At 37.6% G+C, this 27,718-nt stretch overlaps 1 pseudogene; it reads left to right on the forward strand.

The window, feature by feature from the left end:
- The first annotated feature begins 3,557 nt into the window (after window positions 1-3,557).
- On the forward strand, window positions 3,558-27,429 carry LOC109827935 (annotated as a pseudogene).
- Window positions 27,430-27,718: the final 289 nt, after the last annotated feature.

A 27,718-nucleotide genomic window follows, 5' to 3' on the forward strand; every position in this document is an offset into this window, starting at 1 on the left:
ATTGGTGCACCGTAATAAGACCGTGGATTGACTACATTCTGAGTGGGTTAGTTGGTATACTATAATGAGAGCACTGTAGACTACACTCTGTTATGCATCATTGTGTTTTGGATTAGGCTGATATGCCTATAATCCACAGAGTGAGCGAGTTCGATTATGAGTCGTATGAGATTGCGCTGAACCACAGGATGTTATGAGTGCCGAGACTCTACATTTCTTTTATTTGTATTGGATGCCTGATTAGGTTGATATGCCTATACTCCGCATGATGTTCGAGTAAGGTAGTGAATCGCAAAATATTACGATGAGTCACAGGTTATTGTGAGCGCCTTTACCCACACCATTCTTTTTGTAGAGGAATTATAGAATTTTATTTTGCTCCCATGTAATCTACCCCGAGTGTAGGGTATAAGGCTAAAGTTTTTCATACACGACGTATACTATACGAGATTTTTTACGGGATAATTATACTTGTCACCACGCCAACTACCTGAGGGTAGTTATGACACGACTTGTTTTCGATGAGGTTTGGTAATACGATACTCTTTGTTACTTATTCTTAATCATAGGATTTGGAGTTGGTATTTAGCGATCCATAATTTGAGATACGTGGTATATACACGAGGGTTTCCTTATTTAGATTATTGCGCTCGACATATCCATTCTTGTATTATGGATTTCTAAATATCAATTTCCTCTTAGTTTAGTGCATATGACTTATATATCTATATATGCCATCACTTGTATTTTTATACACCTTACCCTCCTCCCCCTTGGAGCGATGGAGATGTTCTCGCTAGCACTTTGAAGCTTGTTGATTCTATCTTTTTCAAGCAGTGCGTCAAGCATCCGAAGAGTCGCAGGTTGACAGAGACTCAGTTTAGCTCACTGTCATTTATGTAGTAAACAGCTAGTGCTACACAGTAGATATTTATGAGTTTATTTTTCTTTTAGAGATGTATTTCATGTTGGAGGTTGAATGCCTTAGTACTGTATTCAGTTGACTCTTGTATTCAGAGATTTATTACTTTATTTCAGATTGTCAGATATACTTCTTCGTTTCTGTTGGAACACGTTTATATCTATTATTAGATCTTCTCTATATTGTGTTACTTGCATTATTATCTTTATCATATCTGCTTTGTACCTACACTTGATCATTGTTTGACTTCCACTAGAGAGATATTACTGTGATGGTGAAACATGTTGTTAAACAGTGTTGGGTGCATGACAGCTTTGACATCATTGGGTTTACCTCGGCCTGCAGCCTTGTGTGAAACCAGGGGTGATACACCTAGCAACCCCTTATAGGGCCAAATCCCTCTAAACATTACAACTCCTAGGCTAAAAGCAACTCCGACCATAGGCCCTCCTTATTGATCTCCGGCAAAGTAGGACAAGTTAGGATCAGATTAGCACCTATGATGAAGAAAAATCTTTCTCACCATCCTTTATTCATCTTAGGGATATTGGATGCCTACCGGCAGTCACCAACTGCGTATAGATGGAAGTGATCTGCCCTCTTATCGGCCTTAACGCACAACAATCAGCCTAACATTCCAAACATCACTCTACCATCTACGTGGTGGCACGTGATAAGGAATGCTACCTGGAAAGGGATGGGGTTTGGTGTTAGGAATGGATGCAATGGCAGGCAAAGATTGTAGTCAAAGTGACGTCAGTACAACGGCGCCAAATTCTCACATGTACTAATCTCTCGATGGAGCCAATAGAGTGTAAGCACTGAGCATATTGCTTGACATAACTCATAAGCACATTTGAGTGGTATGGATGTAGCAAGGCCATTTTGGCCTCATTTCAAACCATTGGAAGATAAGCATAGGAAGCCATTAAAGTAGAAAAAGAGATGATTAGAGTATGACAACAATTTTAGAGAAAAAGGTACGCCCATGATAGTGGAATAAAAACTCTAGGTTTCTAAGGTTTTTGGACAAGGTAAGGAGAAGAAGAAGAAGAAAGGAGAGTAATATATAAAAAAATAGGGGGCATGTGGCAAGAAACCGATGGTTGGCGCAGTTTATGGAAAAATCGCTACAAAACGATATTTCATCAAAGGAGGTGTCACTCCATTAAAAACTACCGTATGATTTTTGTTGATGTCAAAAACATCAATCACAACTGTCTTTGGGCAAGGACGGACCAGATTCTAGCATAAGGCACTTCATTTTCTCTCAAACTTGGCTTCTTTGAGTCCGAGTGAAAAGGGACAAATGTTATACCTTAGAAATTGTCAAGAACAATAAGGGCTACATCATTCCCCCTTGGTCCCTAGATTGCAATGACTATATATGATCAAAGACATGGCTAAAAACATGAGGTGTACAAGGAAGGTTGAGTTGATGATGGTAAATTGAGACATTTCACTGATGTAAAGGCTTAGAAGCATGTTGATAAAACTTTTTCTTTTGTTTGCATGTGAATGCGAAGATGTCAGATTTGGCCTCTAGCAATGGTCTCAGTCTATTTGGGCTTATGAACTCGGGTTGGTCCATGTGGCTAGTTGTATTGATGCCTTATAATTTATCCCCATTGCTTTGCATAAAATAACCATATATAATACTCTCATTTGTTTGATATCAGGCAAGCATGCACTAGAAGATGACATTGATGTGTACTTGGAGCCACTTATTGATAAGCTAAAATAGTTGTGGTCAAAGGGTTCATTGACCTATGATGCCAATTCTAAGGAGTCATTTAGACACATGTCATTCTCATGTGGACAAGTAATAAATTTCTAGCTTATGCTGATCTCTCTAGATTGTCAATAAAAAGGACATGTATTTGTTCAATATGTAGTCTAGAATTCAAAGAAATTGATTTATCGCATAGCTGAAAGTGTTGCTATTGGTTTAATAGATGATGGTTGCCCTTAGGACATCAATATAGAAAATTACCTAATAACTTTGATGGCATGGTAGAGAAGAGGAAGCGCCACATATATTGAAAGGAGATTATATTATCAAGTTGCTTGAGAAGTTTCAAAAAGTCAGGTTCAGCAAGAGTCAGTATTTAAAGACCCATGGGAGTAAATAATATAAATGTTTTGAAGAGTAAGAGATCGGTTCAGAGGGTTGAATATGACAATGAAATTGAAGAATTACCCATAGGCATAAAAAATTCAATATTTTCTTCCGGCTACATTATTGGCAAAAGCTTAAAATCTAGCACAATTTGGATGTCATGCATATAGCCAAAAATATTTGCAAAAATCTAGTGTCAACATTGTTACAAGATGCTAACAAGCCAAAGGATGATCTAGAGGCTTGTCAAGACCTGGTTGCATTGAATATCTAGAAAGATTTATAACATATGAAGTTATATCTAACAAATATGAGTTGCCTTCTTCTCATATTACGATGCCAAAAAAGCAGATGTATAGATTTTGTCAAGTCCTCAAATTAGTGAATTTGCCTGATGGATGTTTTGTTAATATATTAAATAATGTCTAGGTGTAAGAGAGAAAAATCTTAGATATGAAAACTCATGATTAGCATATCCTTCTTCATCAATTGCTCTTGGTTGTACTTCATAACAACATGGAGAAAGAAGCATCCAAGATTATAATGGAATATTATGGATTCTTTAGAAAATTATGCTCAAAAGTTTTAGATGCGGCACGGTTTAAAAATCTTAAAGTAGAAGTGGCTGAAACTTTGTACAATATGGAAGTAATAATTCCTCCTTCCTTTTTTTATGGCAATGTACTCCTGGATGTATCTGATGGAGAGGTTAGTCATTTCATCAACTTATGTCTGTGCACGTGTGTGTGTGTAATCTTTACATCTAAACATCATTATTGATGATGACCTTTTTCATTTTATAGATATTTAAGTTTGATGAAATGCCTAGTGCATAATCGAGCTCATCCAGAATGTTCAATTGAACAATATTATTTTTAAAACACAAGAGATCAAAAATCCAATTAAAGCTGATATACTATATTATAGATAATTAGAAGATATTGTGGAGATATTTTACGAATATGGTAAAGAAAGCCAATATAGTTACATGATGTTTAAAGTTTCAGTGGTCTCCTACAAACCGCACATGGATTCTTATAGGTTTACACTTGTCAATGTTGATAAAGAAGTATATGTAGATACGAAGTTTATCTTTGTGGAATAGGCGGAACAATGTTTCTATGTGAAAGATTCAAAGTTGCATCTAACTAGGTCACTTTGTACAAGGAGTTAAGGTCCGTTGTTCATCCTATTTACAACGATGATGAGGCCGAAGAAGACAAAAGACATAAGCCATTTAATTTATTGATAAAGTTTAGCAAAACTACTCCTATTCATAGAATGTCACACTTGAAATGTCTAATTCAGAGACACGGACTAACATTCTGATTTTAATTGAAGGTAGTAATTCTAGCTCAAGAACTAGGAGCAAAAGAAACAAACAAAGGCACTTAGCAAATACAAGTCAAAGTGATACAGATATGATCCGGTACATGATAGCTAGATGTAGTAGGTATGAAAATTTAAACTTTTTTAAAGTTAAAAAATGAGAAGTGAAAAATTAAATTATAAATAAATGTTTATTATAAGCACACACATATTTCTTCTTTTGCATCTTAAAAACTCAATTGACATTGCATATGAGAGTCAAGTGGCTTATTCTGAGAGGTGTGATTGATCACGGTCCATGACCCCATCGACGATTATATTGAGGAGGCATTGTCACCACTACTTCTCATATATGTAATTCATTTTGTATTAATTATTCATTTTTTGTTATTCATGATATTTGCTTGCTTTAATATCTTCTTCAATTTTTTAGGCGATTAATCCCATTCTATCCTTAGATATTATAAGGAACCATCATCACCATCTCGTAATACATGTATTTAATAGTTAATATTGCAGAGTGATTATGAATATTTTCGCATTGATTATCTTCTTTTAGTTTTGTAGATGGCTCTTAGACATCACCTTTTCTTATGATGAATTGTCGACCATTTTCTGTCCACTTAATTACACCTGATATTGGACATCTCATATTTTCACCAAAGTCAATTCATTAAATCTTGATCTAAGGAACTTCATCCACCTCTCAACAGGGTCAACCCTGGGGTAAGCCCACCAAGCCCCGGGGCTAGGGCAACCCAGGGCCGGAGGGGCAACCAAAGGGGGAGGAGTCGAAGGAGGGATGATGGGTATGGGCATGTCGGTAGTGATGATGGTGGTGGTGGTGATGATGATGGTGGGTATGATGGTGATGATGGGGATGATGATGAGGAGGAGGATGAAGAGGGGAAGAGCTCGGTTAGGAGGTTTGTGAGTTGGGTATTTGGGATGAACAATTAGAAAATTAGATTAAAAAAGTAAATGTTAGTTCTTTATTTTGCTGCTTGTTTTTTTAATCCTCTCCTGCTTTGTATGATATTTTTTTCCCTCTGGGAAATTTTTTGGTTAAGTGTAGACTTTTTTTGGTTCATGTAAATAAGGAAAAGAAAACGAGTAAATGGAATCAAAAAAAAGTTTAAAAATTTCTATGTATTTTAGTTCGATTTTGTTTAGCTATTTGTCTTTGTAGTTCTTAGACTTATTTCTATTTGTTCTTCTTGTAAGTTTTCTCTTTTTTCTCCCTTCTAGCTTAAATTGATTATACTTATTATTATTTTTTTAAAGATATATCCAACAAATGTTCATTGCTATTCACAAGAAAAATGCAACTTTAAGGAAAAAGGATAATCTTTTTTGGCTTTGTAGCAAAATGGTCTCTTTTCGTTTCTTTTAGCCGAAGGATATAAGTTGAAGAAAAGGGTCGATTTTATTTTTCTGAAATCATCCACTAGTTGTTGGTAATCTTCTAGGATTTATTTTGTGCTGGTAATTTTCTTTTCAGTATGAGCACTGATAACTTATGTAGTACTTAAAAAAGGATTTATTTTGTGCTGGTAATTTTCTTTTCAGTATGAGCACTGATAACTTATGTAGTACTTAAAAAAAGGATATTTTCTTGTAATGAAAAGAGAAATTATGAATTAATGAAGCTCAATATATATCCAGTAATACAAGAGTAATCCAATTCTTAAAGTAAACTTATTATTTTCTTTCAGTGTAACTATTGAGACTTTCAATCCCAAATTTCAAAAAGAGATGTATTGTTAAATTATTATTGTGGTCATTAGTGCCAAAGTAATTAGTTTGTAGACTCGTGGGGCAACTCAAGGGGGAGGAGTCGAAGGAGGGGAGGTCGTCGTGGAGGGAAGGTCGTCGTGGGGCAACTCAGGGCCGACCCAGGGCCGGGCTGGGGCTAGGGCAACCCAAACCTCAGGGCCGGCCCTGCCTGTCAAAAGAAAATTACAACAGAGGGGAGATTTTTTAAAGGCTAGAGAAGATAGTGCAAACACAACGAAGAAGAGATTGATAAGTGTGAATTTAATAGTTCTATTTTTTACTATTTAAAATTTAAAATTATAAATATTTTTTCTCGTTATCTTAGCAGGTAAGTGAGCTTCGACCTTAGAAGAAGGGATGTGATGCGAACAACCCTGAAGCAGAACAAACACTAAAATGACAAAGAGTTGTTCTTAATTAGAACAGTGCAGGGGTGCCAAATAAAACATGGGCCACCAAACTTAATAACTATATTAGGGTTTTGGTACAGAGATCAAATATTTGTAACCTGTTGTTCAACTACCCTTAGCTACCATGGTCATCCATCACTAAAATATAGCAGAAGCTCATGGTAAATTCTCATTAATTTACTCTTTCATTGACTTTTACTATTGTGTATTCTAATTATATATATGTAAGCAAATTTGTAAAAATGCTTTTGCCTTGAGGACCATCCCAATGGATGGAACTATGTTCTTTGACCCAATGGAAAGGTTCCAGCTGCATTCAAATAATGGAGATATCAACTAAAGAAAAGTGCCTACAAGAAATATGTAGAGGATTGACAAACTTTTTATGTTCTCGATCCTAGGATGGATCAATATCATTTCATGCATGTGTATGTTTTAGTTATGTTAATTTTAATATTGTACTTTTATGATATGTATTACTAAAATATTATTTTATCGAAAGTATCTACCAACGGATATGAAAGTTGGTTATGCCTCATGTACAACCAACGCACGGGTTCATGAATGTGTGTTACTATCGAGGGTCGATATCACTAAACTACGGTATGAAATATTTAAAGTTTAGTATTTTGTAAATTCATATTACAACCATTACATCTAATAGCATTGTAATTTCACAGGGCAAATCGTCAATGCCGGACAATGAATTGGTGCAGGTCGCTTATGGTACCTTCTCCTCTAAATATAAAAGGATGACAAGGAGAAGGATAACCTCAAGCTCATGGTAATGTATATTTATTAAATTGAATCTAAAATATCTCTCATATTATTTACACTTTTCTTTAATATTGTATTTTTCTGTTGTTTTCTCTGATTTTAGAACAACTTTAATTTGGAGAAAATCTAGACAATACTACAAGTGACACAAGGTGAATTAGAAGGTGATCCAAACCCCCCACATTCTATCTTAGTGGAAAATGACAAGATCATCAGGACTATTATATGAAATCGGCATGAGAGAAGATATCCATTATGAGGGGTTAGAGCTTGACGATGCTATCACACATCATCCTCAACAACATCTATGGCAACCGACATCAGCGCAACCTTCGTTTGTGTGACCATTTGTCATATCTGTTAGGAAAATTAGCTGTTTAGACAATAACGAGAATCAGTTTAAGCAATTTAATAATTAACAGATAATCACTATTATAACACAGATATAAGAAATATATCAAATGAAAAGTAAATAAAGTTAGAAATACGGCCTGATGGTCGAGGCGTGCAAGCACTGTCCCAAGAATCTAATTGCCCCCTCTCGTACAGGGCTACGTGGCAAAAGTTCCCGGAGATACAACGACCCTCGGTCAGACGACCTCCTTCTCGTCGGCACGGGCTTCAAGAAGGCTTTGCGAACTCTTCTAGACTTTCAGGGAACCAACAGAATATAATAGCAAATATTTTGAAAGAGAAGAAGAGGAGAAATTCGTTTGTAAATCTGTGTCTTTAGCCTTCGGCAGGTGTTGGTTTTTATAGGGGAAAAAAACAGCCGTTACAAATCCCGCGGATTTAATTCTCATAAAAACTCGATTCGGTTTTAATTACTGATTTAATAAAAATCCGTTTTCATTTTAATTACCGATTTAATTCTCATAAAAATTCTTTTTCCGTTTTGATTCTGATTTAAATCTCATGAATATTACCGTTTCAAAATTTAATTCTCTTAACCGTTACAAAACGTTTTCAAAAATAAATATTACATTTTAATTATTCAAAAATAAAAATGTATCAGATTAAAGGCCCATTAATCCGGAGCGGCATTCGTGTCCGCAAGTCGTGTGCGCACGCCACCCGACCCGAACCCGAGCCCGGCCCGGCCGACGCGCGTGTGTGTGGTGTGGAGCATAACCTTTGTTTTCTTCTAGGCATAGGAGAGAAAGGGAAGACTTATAAAGAGTCTATCTTCTCATCTCTTTTTCAATGTGGGACTAAAGTTTTCCTCTTTTCCTCTACAAACCCAAGTTTTAAGTTACAACTCCAACAATATCTCCATGCTTGGAATTTATTAATCGTATCACATGCTATTTGGTTGATAAAATTGACGCAACACTCTACCACTAGGTGACGACAGAGACATTCTCCATTTTGGCTTAGACACGGTTGGAGGTCATCCTACCTCACATCATGTCTTTCTTGTCCTATTCAATTCCCTATGATTTATTTGCAAAGATCATAGGTATGTTGAACCTGGGACCCGGATTTGTACAGACCAGCTCACATGTATATTAATTTTATTGGTTAATTTATATCTTTACTAATACAAATATATTGAGAACTTGGTTAATTCATATTTTTATTAATACAAATATATAGAGAACTTCGTACATTGCAAAACCTTCAGCTGATAAATTAGCTCTATGTGCCATATTTGATTTGCTTGATCATCTTTTGTTAGTTAGAATATTATCCAGAAGAGCAGAGCTTGATTCTAGACTTAAACTAATATATCTCAGGATTCAATTGTCATGAATCTTTATATATGGAGCTATCTGTTAATTATTTGCACCATCACCTTTATGGAGTTATCACTTATCAGTACCTCATCATTAAAATATTTTAATGTGGAATACAAATAGTGGAACATGATTGAAAAACATATAAATACAAGTCTATGACAGTCATAGGCACCTCAAAAAGGTTGAGAAGTTATGAAGTTGGACTTGAAGTTTTGACGATTACAAGAAATTATTATTATGGCATCCATATATAATAGTTATAAGCATGTATAATGTATTGCCAAATTTTGCATAATTCTGAGACATAACTGTTTTATGCTAAGACGGTAGATGTTATGGGGAGCACCAATGACATGAATAGGAGGGACGAAACCACCAAAGATGATGAGGAATAGAAGATTGAGCTCGGTAATTGACTTTTACATCGTAGACGGCTGAGCTGTCTATAACTTAATCCTAGATGACCCGACTATCTAGGATGTGGATATGATGCTAGAATGCTAACAACATCTTAGACGGTTAAGCAATCTGGGATGAATAGCCATCAAGGATGCCTATCTTAGATGGTTGATCCGTCTAGGATGTGGCAACCTAGCCCATCCTAGACGGACAACCATCTAGGACAGTTATTTTAGGTAGTTTTGCATGCACCCTAGACGGATTTAGCCATCTAGGATGCAGGGATTATTATTAGTGTTTTCTAGAGTATGAGTCATATCAACCCATAAGAGAGTGGCACATCACTCTATTTCTTGATTTTAATGTGTGAACCAGACAAAGTAAATGAAACTATTATAATATATGTTTCATATAATACCTCTTTTCGATTTTTTAGCCAACCAAACAACCATTGAATAAACCATTATAATTCTGAACAATCTGATAGATTTATATTGACTGCATATATGACCAATAAAATAAATTTAAATGCTTTTTCATGTTTTAGGGTTATTTGCACATAAATACCAAACCTCTTCATTATTTTAGTTTTGGATCAAAGTGTTTTACCCAAAATTTACCCCATTGTTCAAAACGTTTAACTTTCGTATTCTAAAATGACTTATTGATAGTTTATTGAAGTTAAAATTTTGTGAACTTTGGGCTATTTTTTTGGGCAAACAAAAAAAAACTTCGAATATCTAAATGAAATAAAGTGTAAAACTTGGATTGTGATCCTCTGCTAATGAAAATCTCCTAATATCTCCTAATAAGGAGATCCTATCCTTTCATTTTTATCATGGTCTTTTATTTTTCTACTCATCCTTGTGGGCTCCCCTCACAACTCTTCACAATTCTCATTAGGAAATCTTAGTTATTAGTAGAGGATCCCAATTCAAATTTGAGGGTATTTAAGTGAAAACAACCCTTCTTTCACACATAAAAATGATCATGAACTAGACGTTTTACATTTGCTGAAAAAAAGAGATATTGAGAATTTTCTTTGTCTATTTGTCTATTTTGTTATAACTTTTTTCTTCTTGTTAACACAAATTAATATTTTTACAATTTTTTTGTATAACTCACAAAATTGGGGTTTTGCACGCCTTGAAATTCAAGTTTCATGAATTTTCTATACTATTTTAAGGGTTATTAGAAAACCCCATTTAACTTGAAGATTTTACAAAAACATCCTTTAATAGCATTAGCCGCAATTTTCATGTGGGTGGGTAAACTTAGAGCATCTCCAACAGTTTCTCCAAAAATTTCTTCAAAATGGGGAAGCAAAAGTCATATTCTCCAAATTATTTTTGCTCCAACTCCAACAGCTTTTTCATTTTGAAGAATCCTACATTTATTACAATAATAAAAATATTATACATCCCTATTTTTGGATGCTCTTGTGCATTAGAACTGCCCACATGTCTTTTTTTGTAATTACAGATTTTGTTTTATATTTATTTTCTCCTCCAACCCGTTTTGAAGAACGTGCTATATTTATGACAAAACTCTCCCCAAATATTTAAAGAATGCCCCAGATTTGGGGAAGACTCCCATTTTTTCTCATCCATCCCTATTTTGGAGAATGAGATGGAGAATCTGTTGGACCAAAAAAATGCCCAAAGTTCTCCAAAAGTGAGAATACCAATAAAATGGGGAAGCTGTTGGAGATGCTCTTAGGCAGAGGTAATTTTTTAATTATGAAAATTATGGTTCACATTTTTTGGGGGCTTTCTGAGAAAACCTTATCAGCCCCTACTTGCCACTTGTGCTATTGAATTTGTTCCTTACTATCCCTTCAACTACCTTTTTATCTCATTTTGCTCCCAAAACTATTAAATTAGGTTCATCTTTATCCCCTTAGCTATTTCAGTCCCACCTTACCCCCAGCACTAGTAAATTTGTCCTTTCTTACATATTAAACTATCAAATTCAATACCTAGTTTACCACCTCTAATTTATTATTTAGTCGGTACTTTTGGTAAAACTATAGAGCTTTGCTATATGAACCCAAAATATAGGATCAACAGGGGGGCATGTGAGAAGCCTCCCTTCTATTGCATAATGAGCTGATCATCATTAAGAAAAATGATTTAAGGACCCAAAATATGGGACCAAGGGAGGGGATATGTGATGTGTCACCTCCCTATTGCATACTGAGTTGGCATTATCAACCCATTATGCAATAGAGAGGGGACACCTCACCTGTCCCCTCCCTTGATCCCATATTTTGGATCCCCGTAGCAGCACTCCATCATTAATGATGTCCAGCTCATTAGGCAATATGAGGGGGACACATCAGCTGTCCTCATGTTAGTCCCATATTTAGGGTCCTTGGAGAATTTTTTAAAACTATAATAAAACAAAAGTGAAAGTTCAAGGGGGAGTGAGACCAAGATAGTTTAGGAGGTAAGCAAGTGACTAATTCAATAGTTTAGGGAACATATACGCACTAGAAATGGTTGGTGGATTAAGAATGTACAAATGTAATAGTTTAGGGGTGTAAATAGAGACTATGACAAATCTCGGGAATTTTTTGACCGTTTGAATAACTTGAGGGAATATCTGATAATTATCATACAATGTTAAAAGTAGAGCTTTTTGAAATTTAGCCTTTTGTAAAATATAATATCAGTTTGGCTCCATAAAATTGTAGGTCCCCTCCTTCGTAGCCTTTCTAGTGTTTCATTTGTCGGTTGCGCTCCCCTCCATTATTTGGGGTGGCAGGTCGGTAATGCACAGCATCATTTTGGCAGCCTTTTAAATGTCAAATCAATTCCTCAAAAATTGTGTCAGATCAGCGAAAAGGACAGAAAGTTGAAAGTACCTTGCGGCTCATCATAGCATTTCTATAAACATATTGCTAAATAGTGCCGACAAGTTGAGAGGCTCCTGGGGCCTATGGGCATCAAATCAAATCTAGCCAGCTGTATTTTAATGGTCGAATTATACCTCACCCGAGTCGGCTGCAAGATGTAATGGACAGTTGTGTTAAACTGATTGATTATCTTTAATTAGTTTGATGTTATCTTAATCATAAGATTGTTTCTGAAATATACGAAAAAATATTTCGTTTTGATAAGAAGTAAGAGTTCGTGCCTATAGAATTTGTGTTTTTCTTAAGTTTTGAAAACAACAATAAATTGTGCTCTCAACTGGACCCGCCTCAGAGGGCTTGTGATAGATTTGAAACCAAATCTGTTAAGGGCCCAGCCAGAAGTGGCCCGGTTATAGTTTGTCAATGGGCTGCGCAATGGCCGTGTAAAAACAAAATTATTAATTTAAATACTTTATCTGATTGGACAAGATTTAGATAGCATTTCGAGATGTTTTTCTTATTTCCATAATATTTTTATCAAAAAATAAAACATCATGTGCTTGAAAATCATAATATTTTTTAAGTTAAAATATCCTCAAATCAAAAACACAACACTCATTCCAAAACACTTTTTAGGTATTTTGAGTTGGTGTTGTGGTTTTGAGTTTGAGAGGGTTCTAATATAATATCTAACATAATAAATTAAATATAATTAATATAGTTTGTTATCAGCATGTTTATTATATTATATTTATATTATAGTTAATCTAATATATAACAAATATTTACTAAATAATATAAAATATAGTAAAAATTAAAATATATTACATAATAATAATATATTAACATATTAAATACAAATATTTAATGTTAAGAATGCATATTAAATATATTAACATATTAAATACAAATATTTAAGTGAAGACTCCCGATCAGTTCGTGTCTTCGTTATTCTGAAATTCCGTTACTTCACGTAGTTCATCGATTCACTTCAAACGTTTATCGACGTCAATCAAGATTCTGTGACTTGGATAGTGACATTCCTCACCTCCTCTTAGCTTTGAGCTGCTCACAGAGACCTATAGGCAATTTTCGATGCCTACAGATACCCCCTCCAAAGCGTTCCAGACTCGTTTCTTTTATAGAAGAGGCTGGAATACTTTGGATGTGATTGGTCAAGTCTTCGATCGGTGTAAAGGACCTGTAGTTAGCTTCGACTCTTGGCTCCTTCGATTTTTAGTCTATTCGATGCTTTGTCGAATAGCTGAAGTCCTTCCGGCGTTGCGTTTATCGTCTGGCCGTCGTCGGAGTCTCGAGTCTAAAACTGATGAGTTGAGTTTGGCTCGTGTCATTGTGTTGACTTAGAACTGACCCTCTCCGTCGCATCGACTCTTTAATTGCAACGCATTGATTGGCGTTAACCTTGGGTTACACGTTGACCGGCGTTGACCTTAGGGTTTAAATCGTCTTATGTTGACTTTTAATTGCAACACGTTGACTAGCGTTGACCTAGGGTTACGTGTCGACCGGCGTCAACCTTAGGGTTTTGATTGCCCAACGTTGACTTTTGATTGTAACACATTGACTGGCGTTGACCTAGGGTTATGCGTCGACCGGCGTTTACCTTAGGGTTTTGAATCGATCGATGTTGACTCTCATCGCAACGCGTTGACCGGCGTTGACCTAGGGCTACGCGTTGATCCGGCATTGACCTTAGGGTTTCGAATCGATCGGCGTTGACTCTCATCGCAACGTGTTGACCGGCATTGACCTAGGACTATGCGTTGACCGGCGTTGACCTTAGGGCTACGCGTTGATCCGGCGTTGACCTTAGGGTTTTGAATCGATCGACGTTGACTCTCATCGCAACGCGTTGACTGGTGTTGACCTAGGGTTACGCATCGATCCAGCGTTGACCTTAGGGTTTCGAATCGATCGGCGTTGACTCTTATCGCAATGCGTTGACCGGCATTAACCTAGGGCTATACGTTGACCGACGTTGACCTTTGGGCTGCGCGTTGATCCGGCGTTGACCATAGGGTTTCGAATCGATCGGCATTGAATCTCATCGCAACGCGTTGACTGGCATCAACCTAGGATTATGCGTTGACCTAGGGTTTCGGATCGTCTGCCATTGACTTTTGTATCGCAACGCGTTGATTGGCGTTGACCTAGGGTTACGCGTTGACCGGCATTGACCTAGGGTTTCAGATCGCCCGACGTTAATACAGTTTATACTCGTACGTTTGTTGGAGTATACACAGTTTAAGCTCTTGAGGTATTGGAGCATGGTGGTCCTAAATGTTAGAGTTGCAGGACCAACTATGAAAGTTGATTCATCTGCATGTATGGATCTTATCCTGAAGTTGTTGGATGCTCAAGTCACGAGACCAACTAATGAAGATGATGCGTTAATGACTCACATTTATAGAATTTTTGGCAAATTCTCAGCCATCAACGGGTTTGATGAGCCTTTACCGACTACCGTTTGAGTCGGGCTAGCATGCGGATTGTCTAAATCCGTTCCGCATGTAACGTTGTGCTAAGAGAGTGAATTCTCTGTTCATCTTTCTCATGTGAAAAGACTAAACAACAACGTGTATCAGACGTAGACTTAGGATTTTTGGCAAATCCTCAGCCATCAACGGATTTGATATGCCTTTACCGACTACCGTTTGAGGCGGGCTAGCAAGCAGATTGTTAAAATTCGTTCCGAATGTGACATTGTGCTAAAGGAATGAACTCCCTTAGACTTGATGCTATGACTTCGAATACGTAGACTTCGCCATTGTTACGGGAATAGGCTACCTGGCAACGCGTGTTAGGCGCTGACTTATCCTTACTTGGAATTCAGGATAAAAGTCCCCAGACTCGGATTCTGGTATCTTCTTCAATCGGTAAAAGACTAAACCGACAATGCGTATTAGACGTTTGTTTATCCCTGCTTAGGCTTCGGGATAAAATTCCCCATGCGTGTGAAGTACGGATTTTGGTGTTATTAATAACAACCTACCATAATATTGAATATGTGGGCTTTTGTCTTTTTTACGGTTAAGGACTAACCGGCAACGCGTATTAGGCGTTGACTTATCTCTTCTTAGGATTCGGGATAAAATTCCCCACGCGTGTAAGGCGCAGATTTTGGCGTTATGAATAACAACCCGCCACAATATTGAATATGTGAGCTTTTGTCTTTTTTACAGTTAAGGATTAACCGGCAACGCGTGTTAGGCGCTGACTTATCCCTACTTAGGCTTTGGGATAAACTTCCCCGTGCGTGTGAAGCACGGATTTTGGCGTTATTAATAATAACCTGCTACAATGTTGAATATGTAGGCTTTTGTCCTTTTTTACGGTTAAGGATTAACCGGCAACGCGTATTAGGCGTTGACTTATCCTTTCTTAGGATTTGGAATAAAATTCCCCAGACTGGAATTCTGGTGTCTTCTTCAATCGGTGAAAGACTAAATCGGCAACGTGTGTTTGACGTAGGCTTATCTCTATTTAGGAGTCGAGATAAAGTTCCCCGTGCATAGAATGTATGGATTTGAAGTTGAGAATTGTGTCTTTTCTCAAGGTAAAGACGAACCCAAAATGGAAGAGGAAGAATTTTATATTCTATCTCCCGCCACCGAAGAGGAAGAATTTTATATTCTATCTTTAGTTAGAAAGGAAACTCGAAGTGGGATCTCCACTCCCAGAATTCGGAAAGATGAAACTAGGAGTGGGATCTCCACTCCGAGAATCGGAAAGATTCAAGTAACCCTAACTTTTATAGGATTGGTTGATTGATCCAAGAAAAGAGTTCCTCCTTTATTGAGGGAAAATTCCGATTTTGACCCTAACTTTTATAGGTTTGGCTAAAAAAGGAAAAGATGGAAGTCTTTCGTTTATCGAAAGGGATAACTCAATCTTAGTTCTAACTATCTACAAGTTTGACTAAGTGAAGTTGGAGACAATCCTAACTTTTATAGGTTTGATTTCTCAATTTTTTGAAAGTGGACCTCTCGTTCATGGAAGGAATCGAGAGGGGAATCTGGCTTTGGCACTAACTTTTATAGGTTTGACCTGAAAGCAATGGGAGTGGAATACAAGTAGCAGTAGAAATATTGGTTTGTACTAGCCACTCGATGGAGGATTTTGATGTTAAGTGATCAGGACTTAACACGTTAAGCTTTGAAAATTGCCATGAATTGACGGATAGAAATTTTAGTGGACCCACCGCCAATTGATTTGATCAGTGGGGGATTTTGTGAGGAAAGGTTGATCTGTCGTCAAACACCAATAGGAGTTTTGTGAGGGAAGATTGATCCAACGAAACGATCGAATCTCGTCTCAGCAAAAGAGTGTTCGAAAATCACAGTGGGGTTTAGTGTTTATCACTTTGTTTGTAATGATCGGGTTATCCCTAAGAAAATTACATATAGTATTTTTCCGAGAACTTCCCGTTACATGAATCATCCACCCCCAGCTTCTTTGCGAAACTGGGTTTATCATTACATTCGGTTACATGATCGGGTTATCCTTAATAATATTACATATAAAAATTCTCCAGGAACTTCCCGTCAACGGTAGAATACAGTTTAGACTCATATACCTATTGGAGTATCAGGGAGCAGTTTAACCTCTTATACCGGTCGGAGGATTGAGAAGCAGTTTATACTCTTATACTTGCCGGAGTCTAGGAAAGAACAGTTTATACTCTTATACTTATCGGAGTGTTACCATTCTCATTTGGCTTATCCTAGCGTTATGACGCCGGCTTCAACCAAGATTTGGATGCTATTCTTTAAAGTAAAGCAAGTCTTGGTGGGATGAAGGATCCTCCTGTGGTACGCGTAGTACTTCGGATCCATAGTATTGTCAGCTTCCTCATGATTTGTGATGGGTGGCAGCTTGATCTTGTTGTTTTCAAGAAGGGTCTCGAAGATGGCTGGAACGTCTTTGTCCTTGAATGAGTACTCTTTTTGAAGCCTCGAATCCGAAGTCTTCTGCTGTCTTCGGGGTTGCTGTTGCGACGTCTAATTAACATCAACAACTGTTGTAGGCGCCTTCCCTTCATCATGGGAAATAAGACTCGGGTTCAGAGGGTTAGTCATCGGTTGGCTTCTTTCGACCTTCCTCCTTCTGAGAAAGCGTTCGGCCTGCTCTCCGCGCACCTTCAACTCTTTCCAGGTATTGAGCGACTCTACTCCCATAACATCCAAGATGTTATTGGACAAGTTGTTATGACAAGTTTGCAAAACGAATTCCTCCGTGACGGGATCCTTGCAGTTCATTGCCTGATTGTGGAAGCGTTTGATGAAGGTATCCACCGACTCTCCATCTTTTTGTTTCTCATCGAAGAGTGTCCTGATCGACACTTTGGCATCATCATCAAAGAAATGAGCGAGGAACATGCTCTCCAGGTCCTCCCAGCTGTTAATGCTTCCGGGCTTGAGATTGCGGTACCAATCGAAGGTAGGCCCGCGAAGGGTGCCAATGAATGACCGCGCCATCAAGGGCTCGTTGCCAAAAATCATGCCCAAGTGGGACTTAAAGTAGATTAGATGCTGAGTGGGCGAGCCCTTCCCATCGAACGGCATGAAGTTGATCAGGTTGAACTTCGCCGGATACGGGATCGAATCCCACTCTTTCGGGTAAGGACACGGAATGCCGGTCTTCTTTACCTCTTGAACAAACATTAAAGCGTTAATTTTGCTCTCGAGATCCTTTATCTTTTCGTCCTCATCTATATCCTATTTTGGACAATTTTCGAGAGGAATAATGCGGCCAACCCTAGTGTTATCATCATTGGTGGGTCCACCCCCAGCGTCGTTATTTTTAGTGGGACCACCCCCAGCGTTGTGTTCATCCACATCTGAATCGCTACCTACTTGGTTAGCAGTGCTACGACGGCTGGACTCACCTAGCTGATTCGACAAAGCTCGGATTTGTTGGTCGTGCATTTGTCTTATCTCCTGCATAGCCATTTCCATTTCGTTTTTGAATGCTTCTTTCTGCTTGGCTAGAGCATCCTTAATGATTTTGGCTATTTGCTCGGTGTTGATCATGAACACTTCTCGAGCTTGTCCTATGCTAGACGTTGTATCGTCAGAGGCGATTGCGGAATAAGAATCCGAGAGTTCATCATCGGAATGGATTTCTTCACGGACGCCTTGGTAATCATTATGTCTAACGGCTTCTAGCTGAAGCTGAGATATTTGTTGGGTTATTCCTGAACTAACTTCTCTTCCTGGAGAAAAATTAGGGTTGAAGCTATTTGAACTAATCGGAGACTTCCCCTTATCAACCACGTTGATAGTAACTGTTGGGAGTTCGTCATCTCGAACAACCGATCGTCTTTTGTGAAAACACCTTGATTTGGGCTTTGATGCTTCAGTGGAGATCCTCTCAAATACCGAGACCCTCTGTGGAGCGGTCTTGGGGCAGCTATACGCTGATAATACTTCCCTGATAAATTTGATGCACGGACAGTGAAAGTCCGCTTCCCGGGTACTTCTTTTTCGAGATTTGTTCGTACCCCCAGCCCGATAGTACAACTCATCGATGTTACGATCAGAGCAACCTATCTGCTGTTTATATAAATTCTTAGGTATAAGGCGTTCTTCTGTCTGACACATTTTTCTCTGAGTAAACATCGCCTTGTTGGCGTCTATAGGAGTCACACGCTTAGAATCACACCTTTGTGAAGGTGAAACCTTAACGGGCTCCTGGTTTTCTGCACGCACCGCCAAGCGGGCCGTTATAGAAATTAATTTGTTAGGAGGTCGCATACGACCCCGAGTCCGGATGTTTGCTCGAAGCTCCTTCAACGGTCTCAAGTTTTCCTTAACGGGCGCTTTTCCTCGATCCTCGGGTAGAGAACCGATGCGATCCTTCAATGGGACTCTAGATTTGGGAAGATTCACGCTGTCATAGGGCTTCACCGGAGGTGCGGGAGCAATAGGAACGAGATCTGGAGTTGACAAAGGCCGGAGAGCAGCCTCGGATGCTTTTGCCTTAGGCGCTAATTTGGCCTTTGGCATCCAACCTTGCTTAGATCTTGGTGGCTTTTTGACTACCTTCCCTTTCTGTAACTCCTGTGCATTCCGTACAAGGATCCCCATCTACGCTAACAGTGTGTGGTGCTTATGGATACGCTCCTCAAGAGTTGAACGGGTTCGTTTGACACGAACCCATTCGTTAGTAGGTGGATGGGAAGAAGTTCCCAAAGCTTGTTGTTGGAACACTTTGCGCCTTCTGAGTTTCAAATCCGCATCATAGCAGATCCCGTCAACAGGCTCCAAAGCCTGGGCAAATTGACGCGCGAGACGTTGACGGCGCCTTTGACGAGCCTTCTTCGTCAGCACTGGTGCACTTTCAACGGGCAACTCCTTGACTTTCGAGGAGTTATCACGAACGTTGGATCTGGTTTCTTTGGAAGCTGGAGAGGAATCTTCCACTGCCTCCGGGTTCAGATCATCAGCTTTGGATTTTAGATCTGAAGTTACATTCTTCGCGGTAGTGATTTTCCTGCGTTTGCAAGAAGAAGATCTGGAGGAGGAGGAGGAAATATATTCCTCGAATTTTTGCTGGTCAAATTCGTATTCGACCTCTTCGAACACCGGGATCTTGATCATCGGCTACGTCACGACAGCCTCGGCAGCAAGGCTGTTGGCTCCCACTGTGGTCGCTAGGTTGTTTGCGGTAAAAGTTGATTTCTTCATTGCTGAACCTATTACACATTTATCGATTACAGATTCAAAGTAAAATTAGTCTTTTTATAAGACTTTCTTACACAATAAAATAAAAATAAAAAATACAACTCTCTTCAAACAAACGCAATGGGTGTTTATCGCCCGCTGCTTGCGTGGGATCTTGGCCTGTGACGGGGCTGTTGATATCCGTGGACCACCGTCGATCAGATCAGATTGCTGAAAAATTGGGCAGAGCTTCGTTGATTCGCGAAGGAATCAAGAAACCATAGCGCTTATCTCGGCAACAGCGAGATAATTGCTCCTCTTAAGATCACCACAACGGGGTAATCTTAAGGGACGAACATGAGAACTGCAGATCTGACGAGCTCCTCTTCTTTATGCTGACGAACTCGATCCGATCTTTCCTACTCCTCTCTGAAATTCGTGCACCTTTTGATCTTCAATCCGGCAAGGCTTCGTCAACACTCGAGAATTCCAGCTCTCTAAAAATGAAGGCCCTAGGGCTGTATTTATAGGCTCCAGGAAGTCCGGGTTGTTAAAACTACATAACAGCGAAAAGAATAACTTTTTAGGGCTGCGGACACCTTTGGGTGTCTCAGCAAGAATGGAGACACCCTTGCTCGGGTGGAGACACCCTTGGGTGTCTCAGCAAGAATGGAGACACCCTTGCTTGGGTGGAGACACCCTTGGGTGTCTCATCGGACACCATTGGTGTCTCGCTCGAGCCGAGACGCTTCGGGGTGCTTAGCTTAGGCTGAGACAGTCCGTTTTGCGCGCTTGTCGCATTTCCTCAGTAACTTCTTCATCCGAACTCAGATTTGAGTGATTCAAAGTGCGTTGGAAATCCGGCGAGGAGACCTATAAGCTCTGATGATTAGATCATTGTGGATCAAGCTGGGACAGGAGCGTCGTTTCGTCTTTTGTAAGTGACGCGGGACTCCCGATCAGCTCGTGTCTTCGTTATTCTAAAATTCTGTTACTTCACGTAGTTCGTCGATTCACTTCAAGAGTTCATCGACGTCAATCAAGCTTCTATGACTTGGATAGTGACATTCCTCACCTCCTCTTAACTTTGAGCTGCTCACAGAGACCTATAGGCAATTTTTGATGCCTACAAGCAAGTGTAGTTGTAAGTTGATGATAGCTAGGTAGATTTCATTAAGATAGAATTCATATATTCTCCACAAAGCTTATTGAGCCGATACCCATCTTGCATCTTGAAATTTTTTTTATTTCATTCACAAGTCTTCCTCCTTCATTATATTCAATGTTTACTGTCACTTTATCATGACCCTTGTATATGTATTTGTAAATGTACTTTACTGCTTTAATTCCTGAGCATATTTCAACATTAATGTGACAATTATAACATGTCAACAAATATGGATTTTAAGGTACAACCCACTGATTATTAAGGACTTTATTGCGGACTAACATTGTCTTGTTATCTTTTCTCCTCTTATAAATTAGGTAAGCATCTTTTGCTTGCAATGATTGTGAGCTAAATTCTCGAGGATAGTGATATTTGCACTCTCCATTTTGCATGCAACTATTCTTCATGTTAAACTCCCCACAAGGTCCGTGCATCATATGTTTTTTTTACCAATTCCTAGAGGATCGGGTGTTTGGATTGGTCTGGAATTTCTGCAGATACATACTTATCATACTGATCCGATGATGTGATCTTGTGATCTCCACTTAGAATTATTAAGATATGTTCATGTGGTAGCCCTCTTTTTTGAAACTCAATAATGTGAACATGTGCGACAACTTTCCCAAAGATCTCCTTCTTAAAGAGTTGGTCTTTCAAGTCTTGGAACTTTGCTCGAAATATCATTGAGGTTAGATCCGGCCTGTCATTATGGGTCTGACCTGGATGTAGTTGCTTAGTGATCTCTTCCCATTCTGGATTACATATCATTGTTATAAAAAGATCTAGCTTTCCAAATTGTTGTACTAATGACATTGCATCAAGATATCTATGACGCATGTCTCTAGGACCACCTATGAATGACGATGGAAGCACTATTCTCTTGCCCACTTGGCATGCATTTGCTTCCCCTGGCTACTACACTGTGAACTATGCCTTGGAATAACTCTGCTATGATTTCTGATTGTTTATTTCTAAAATAATCAAGTCTTGTTATTTAAAGCTTTATGTACATATCAACAACATATTGATGGAATAAACGACCCGCTGATGTAAGTAAAATAGATTGTCGAGAGTCTCTTATCTGGAGCTTATGACAATAATAATCTCGGCATGATACTTTTTCGGGTTTTGGTGCCTTGACGCCTGTAAAATTGTGCGTTAAGCTATGTTTATATATAATAATATTAGTAAGAATTTTGAATTTAAATTTACCTTTACTTTCTCGAATAAATATGTCTTCTGCAGATATGAAGGTCGGTGGGGCTACTAAAGTTGGTATTATAGTTCTTTGTTGATTTTCAACTCTGATATCCCTTTTATCCCTTCTTTTAATATTTTGATGACATCCAGCCTCTCTATTAGGAAAGAGTAAAGGATGTTGCAGCAGATCGTAACAGCCAAAATAGTATTTCACTTGATGTCTTCCTCCTGAGTGTGCATGAACAACTATCTCTCTTTCAAATGGTGCATTGTTATTATTTCCTTTAACCCAGATTGCAGCCACCTGATCTGCTGTTGGTGAGTTATAAACACGTTGATCTAGTGCAACGTTACTATTTATTAGTATCTTAAATTCTACAAAAGATTGATAATCATTCAATTTGCGAAGGAACTTTGAATATGGGGTTCCTTGCAACATATCCATCAAGCTCTTAGTTGTGATTTTACTAATATTTGTATTGTCTATTATTCCCAAACGATTTTCAACTCATTCTTTGTATCATAGAAGTAAAGCTGAAAGTATGAAGGCTTATTTTCCTTTAGAATTAGAGCAAAGAGATTATGATATATTTGGCCCTGTGCTCTAAATGTGAAAACTCCTTTTCTATTTGATGCGAGCTCTTTATCGAATCTTGCCCTAAACGATGTGAATGAGAAAATATTATTATACATCATGGTGTGGCGTCAAAACTCAATTGCCTCTAGTGATTGCATTGTATAAAGGTCATATAATTCATTAGGAATATTGACATCTGCTAGGTGGATTTCACCGTTATGACAACAAAATGTTGGAGTCTCGTGTTCAAACTTTTTGGATCCACAATACACACAAGACTTTGGAGTGCGTAGCTTATATAGTGAAGAACATACCGGTTCATGAAGAATTTGCACTAGCACAAATACAAATATTTAATAAATTAATATATAATGTTATATCATCCTTTTTATTAAACTATAAAGTATATCTACACCAACCTTCATGCTCAAAGGCCAATAGTAGGGCTCCACAAAATAGATCAACTTTACGTTGTCGTTTGCCATTAACAATATTACCAGCTGAGTCGTTACTTTATCGCTTTCTCTTATTATCCACACTTCTCTGAATGTAATCTTTCTTCTGCTCATCACTCAACTGAGAATATTTGGTTTTTTAATTCTGGAGATTGGAGTGTTCTCTTCTGTTTAAAAAATATTCATATGGTCTTATAAATACATGAGAATAAATTTCTACAAAAGAAAATAATATGTCATATGACCATTAATTTATGAAAACATATGAGGAATGTAGATAGTTAAACAAATTAGTGTAAATTTTCATAAAAATTCAATAGTAAACGATAAACTATAATCATTATTCCAATTAAAATATAAAAATTATTGATATTCTTTACTAACCTGATACTCGTAATTATGGAATAAATCTTGAATATGAAATTGGAATTGAGATGGTATTATCCTGTAGGTAAAAAAATATGTATCAGAATGTAGTTTCAAACATAATCTTTTTCAAAGAAGTTTTAAGCATAAAATTGAGTTAGCATTGTGTTTCCTTTTGGCCATTATTTTTATTAAGTATGTTAAGGATGAAATAAAGGAAATGATGAAGGGTCCCAATTAATGATTTATGTGTCTACTTCAGGAATGTTCAATTCATACCCTTCTACGGTAATAAACTTTTATCAAATAAGTTAAAGTAAAGATGCTAGGAAAATGTTTATGGACATGATTGTAGAATGTTAACCCGACACTTGATGAAAAACATGATGTGCACTGCAATGTTTATAAATTTGATGCAAATAGTTCTATTATTTTATATTGTATTTGTGATCTTCATCCCGTTGTCTTTAGGTAAAGAGTTCATTTATCGTCGTTCTTGATAGAGTCTACTAAAATTTTAGTTATCCTTTACAGGTTGCAACTTTCTTTCAAAAGTGTGCTACTCTGAAACTAAAGTAATGGCTTTTGCTTCATCTGTTGGTAGTGTTGCTTCATCTATTGGTAGTGATATTTTAAAATGTACATATTTCATAATTGACTCTTAAAACTCTCTATTCGACTATTATGTCTTCAGAGTATGTGTCTATTAAACTTAAAGCTAATAAATTCTCTATAATTTTTTGTGTATGAGATCTTCTCAAATATAAAATATAATTTTTGTGTATGAGATCGTCTAAATACATACATATGTGCATGTGATAAAATTTGATTTTTACCTATGTCTTTATTGAGTTTGAATATAAAAAATAGATAAATACTTGAAAGAAAACAGTAAGAATAAAGAAAATGAAGGAATAATTATTTTTTAATATGATTAACTATCTTTTCACATGCATGCATAAGAACATATAGCCTTTGATGACAGATATTAGGGATCATTTGCAACGATTTCGGCATGTCCGAAGGGGACCAATAACTGAGTTATTCAAATCAATTATTTTAGTTGATGGAAGGTCAAACTGAGATTAGTGTAAACTCTGCTTTAACTAATATGTGTACCAAGCTGATAATCACATTTTATTATAATTTTATACCCTCATTATCTATTTTATATGAATAAATATATCACTAATAATTGTTTTTATCTTTAATTGTAGGTAATGAAGAATAAATCTCAAAACTCCCATCTCTCAACAAAAACCTCTTGAAATGAAGTAAAAAAGCTCATTGGAAAATCAAATTGTTAATTTATCCAAAAACCCAAAATCAAAACAATGAAGCATGAAGAAATAAATCAAAGCCCAATGGAAAAACAAGAGAAAATACCAAAGCCCAAAAGTCCATGCAAAGCCCAATGTCCAAGCCCAAAAACCAATGGAAGAAAGAATCTGCGGACAGCAACAGGAGAGAGGCTCACATCGATGCCAGCATCGATGGGGGCATCGATGCCAGCATCGATGCCCGTATCGATGCCAGCATCGATACCCCTATCGATGCTGGTATCGATATGGACGTACATGCAGTTACAATCCAAAGGCTAAAATTTATTGTTTTTAGATAAGATTTCGATCCAATGGCTCTCATTCACTGATGTTTACTATAAATAGGGGTAGAGAGTGAGGGGTTAGAGGTGTGAAAATTTTTGTAACTCCTTTTAGAGAGGAGATCTACTCTTAATTGAGAAGACCTTCCAAATTTGTAACTTTTTGTTACAATTGATAATAATATTTTTTTTCACCACTTTAAATATTTCTTCTTTTTATTAGATGATGATGATGAAGATGAAGAATTATTTAGAGGTTTGCATTTTTTTTCTTTTTTTCTTTTATTTCTTTTTTTATTGCTTATTAGTTTAGATTTATTTCTATGCTTATAGTTAGATTTTATTTTTTTATTAAATAGCCAAGAGGCTAGAACCCTCTTGCCTTAGATTTATTTTATGCTTATAGATTAGATTTATCAAGAGGCTAGAACCCTCTTGCCTTAGATTTATTTTATGCTTATAGATTAGATTTATTTCATACTTATATAGTAGATTTATTTTCTTGCATTTAATTTTTACAATTTATTTTATAGTTAGATTTTAATTTCTTATACTATTCACCTTGAGGCTAGAACCCTCTTGGATTTAGTTTTTCTTTTTGTTTATTTTTATTTTGTTTGATTTGCCTTTAGGCTAGAACCCTCTAGGGAATCACCCTTTTCTAAAGAAGTGGGTTTAATTTTAGATCACCCGTATCTATAATTGAATCCACCATCTTTAATTTTTTGTATTTTTTTTATTCTTGAATTTTATTTTTTCATTCTTGATTTTCATTTGTTTCTCATTTTATTCATTCTTGCCTTATTGATCACATTCATTCTTTGTCACATCCACTCTCACTTACATTTTGCGCCTATTTACGCACCATTTTCACTATCTTAATCTCTTCACAATCACATTCACTCATCACTCCTATTTGTTACGCACACAACATAAGAACCGATTTTATATTTTCTCCTACAAAACACCTTCCATGTGGATCGATATCTTTATACTATAACTTGACACGGTTGTGCACTTGCAACATTTTTGGTACATGTTTATGCCGCATCACAAGCAATCACACATGAGGTATTAACTCTCCTTAGCACCTTACAATAGGTTAAGATACTGAATTGTCACTAAACTTCTCTAAGTATATTATTTTAGAGAATGCTAATTAATCATGTTAACTGAGAAAAAATCCTGATTAAATTAACTCAACTGAGATCAGTATAAACTTTGCTCTAAATAATCTCTGTAGGAGCATAGAAAATAGCACGCAACGCCGTTCCCTCGCCTACCTTGCGACCCCCACTGGCACCGTAAACGCAAGCGCCTCGCAGACTGCGGCATTGGCTTCGACCACAATGCCCTAGGCGGACACAACGGCTACCCCAATGACGACGATCCCATCACTCCAAAGCCTGGGACCCTCTGCCACGTCGTCATCAAGGAGGAGCCCCTCTAGATCATCTTCAAGCGCGACATGGTCATCACCCTCAAGCAAGAGCTCATCATGAACAGCTTCAAGACCATCGACGGCTAGGGCGTCAACGTCCACATCGCCAACGAAGCTTGCATCATCATCCAGTTTGTGACCAATATCATCATTCATGGGGTTCACATTCATGACTACAAGCCAATGGGCAACGCGATGGTGAGGAGCTCGCCATCGCATTACAGGTGGAGGACGATGGCGGATGGAGACGGGGTTTCTATCTTTAGGGGGAGTCATGTTTGGGTTGATCACTGCTCGCTGTCGAACTGTGCTGATGGGCTCATTGATGCTATTGTGGGGTCTACTGCCATTACCATATCTAACAATTACTTCACTCATCACAATGAGGTAGATTTTAGATTGCTCTAGTTAGTGCTTATAATGTGTATCTATTTTGGGAGAATTAGTGTTGAGACCAACAAATTTGATTCTGGATTGATGCAGGTGATGCTTCTGGGTCACAGTGATTCTTATGTGAGGGACAAGATTATGCAGGTCATGATTGCCTTCAATCATTTTGAGGAAGGACTCATCCAAAGGATGCCAATGTATAAGCTGAAGCTATGAACTTTTATTTAGAACTGGATCCATTCTACATATCTTTCTGCCTGTTTTGTGAGAATTCGTTCCATAAAATCTTAATTCCTTTCTTCATCTGATCATAGATGTATTTCCCCCAGGCTACATTCCTCACTCTTTCAATTGAATCAACATATTTGAACAAGAGCCTTGGGATGCCTTGGACACAGCTAGGGCACCACATCATTGAACATTGATAAAGTATCTGCAGTAACATAAAATCTTCAATATCCTTCTTCTTTATTGATTCAACAAGAGATTGCAGTAGCTCTTCCAC

This window comes from Asparagus officinalis, unplaced genomic scaffold (assembly GCF_001876935.1).
Source record: "Asparagus officinalis unplaced genomic scaffold, Aspof.V1 AsparagusV1_Un558, whole genome shotgun sequence".
Lineage (NCBI taxonomy): Eukaryota > Viridiplantae > Streptophyta > Magnoliopsida > Asparagales > Asparagaceae > Asparagus > Asparagus officinalis.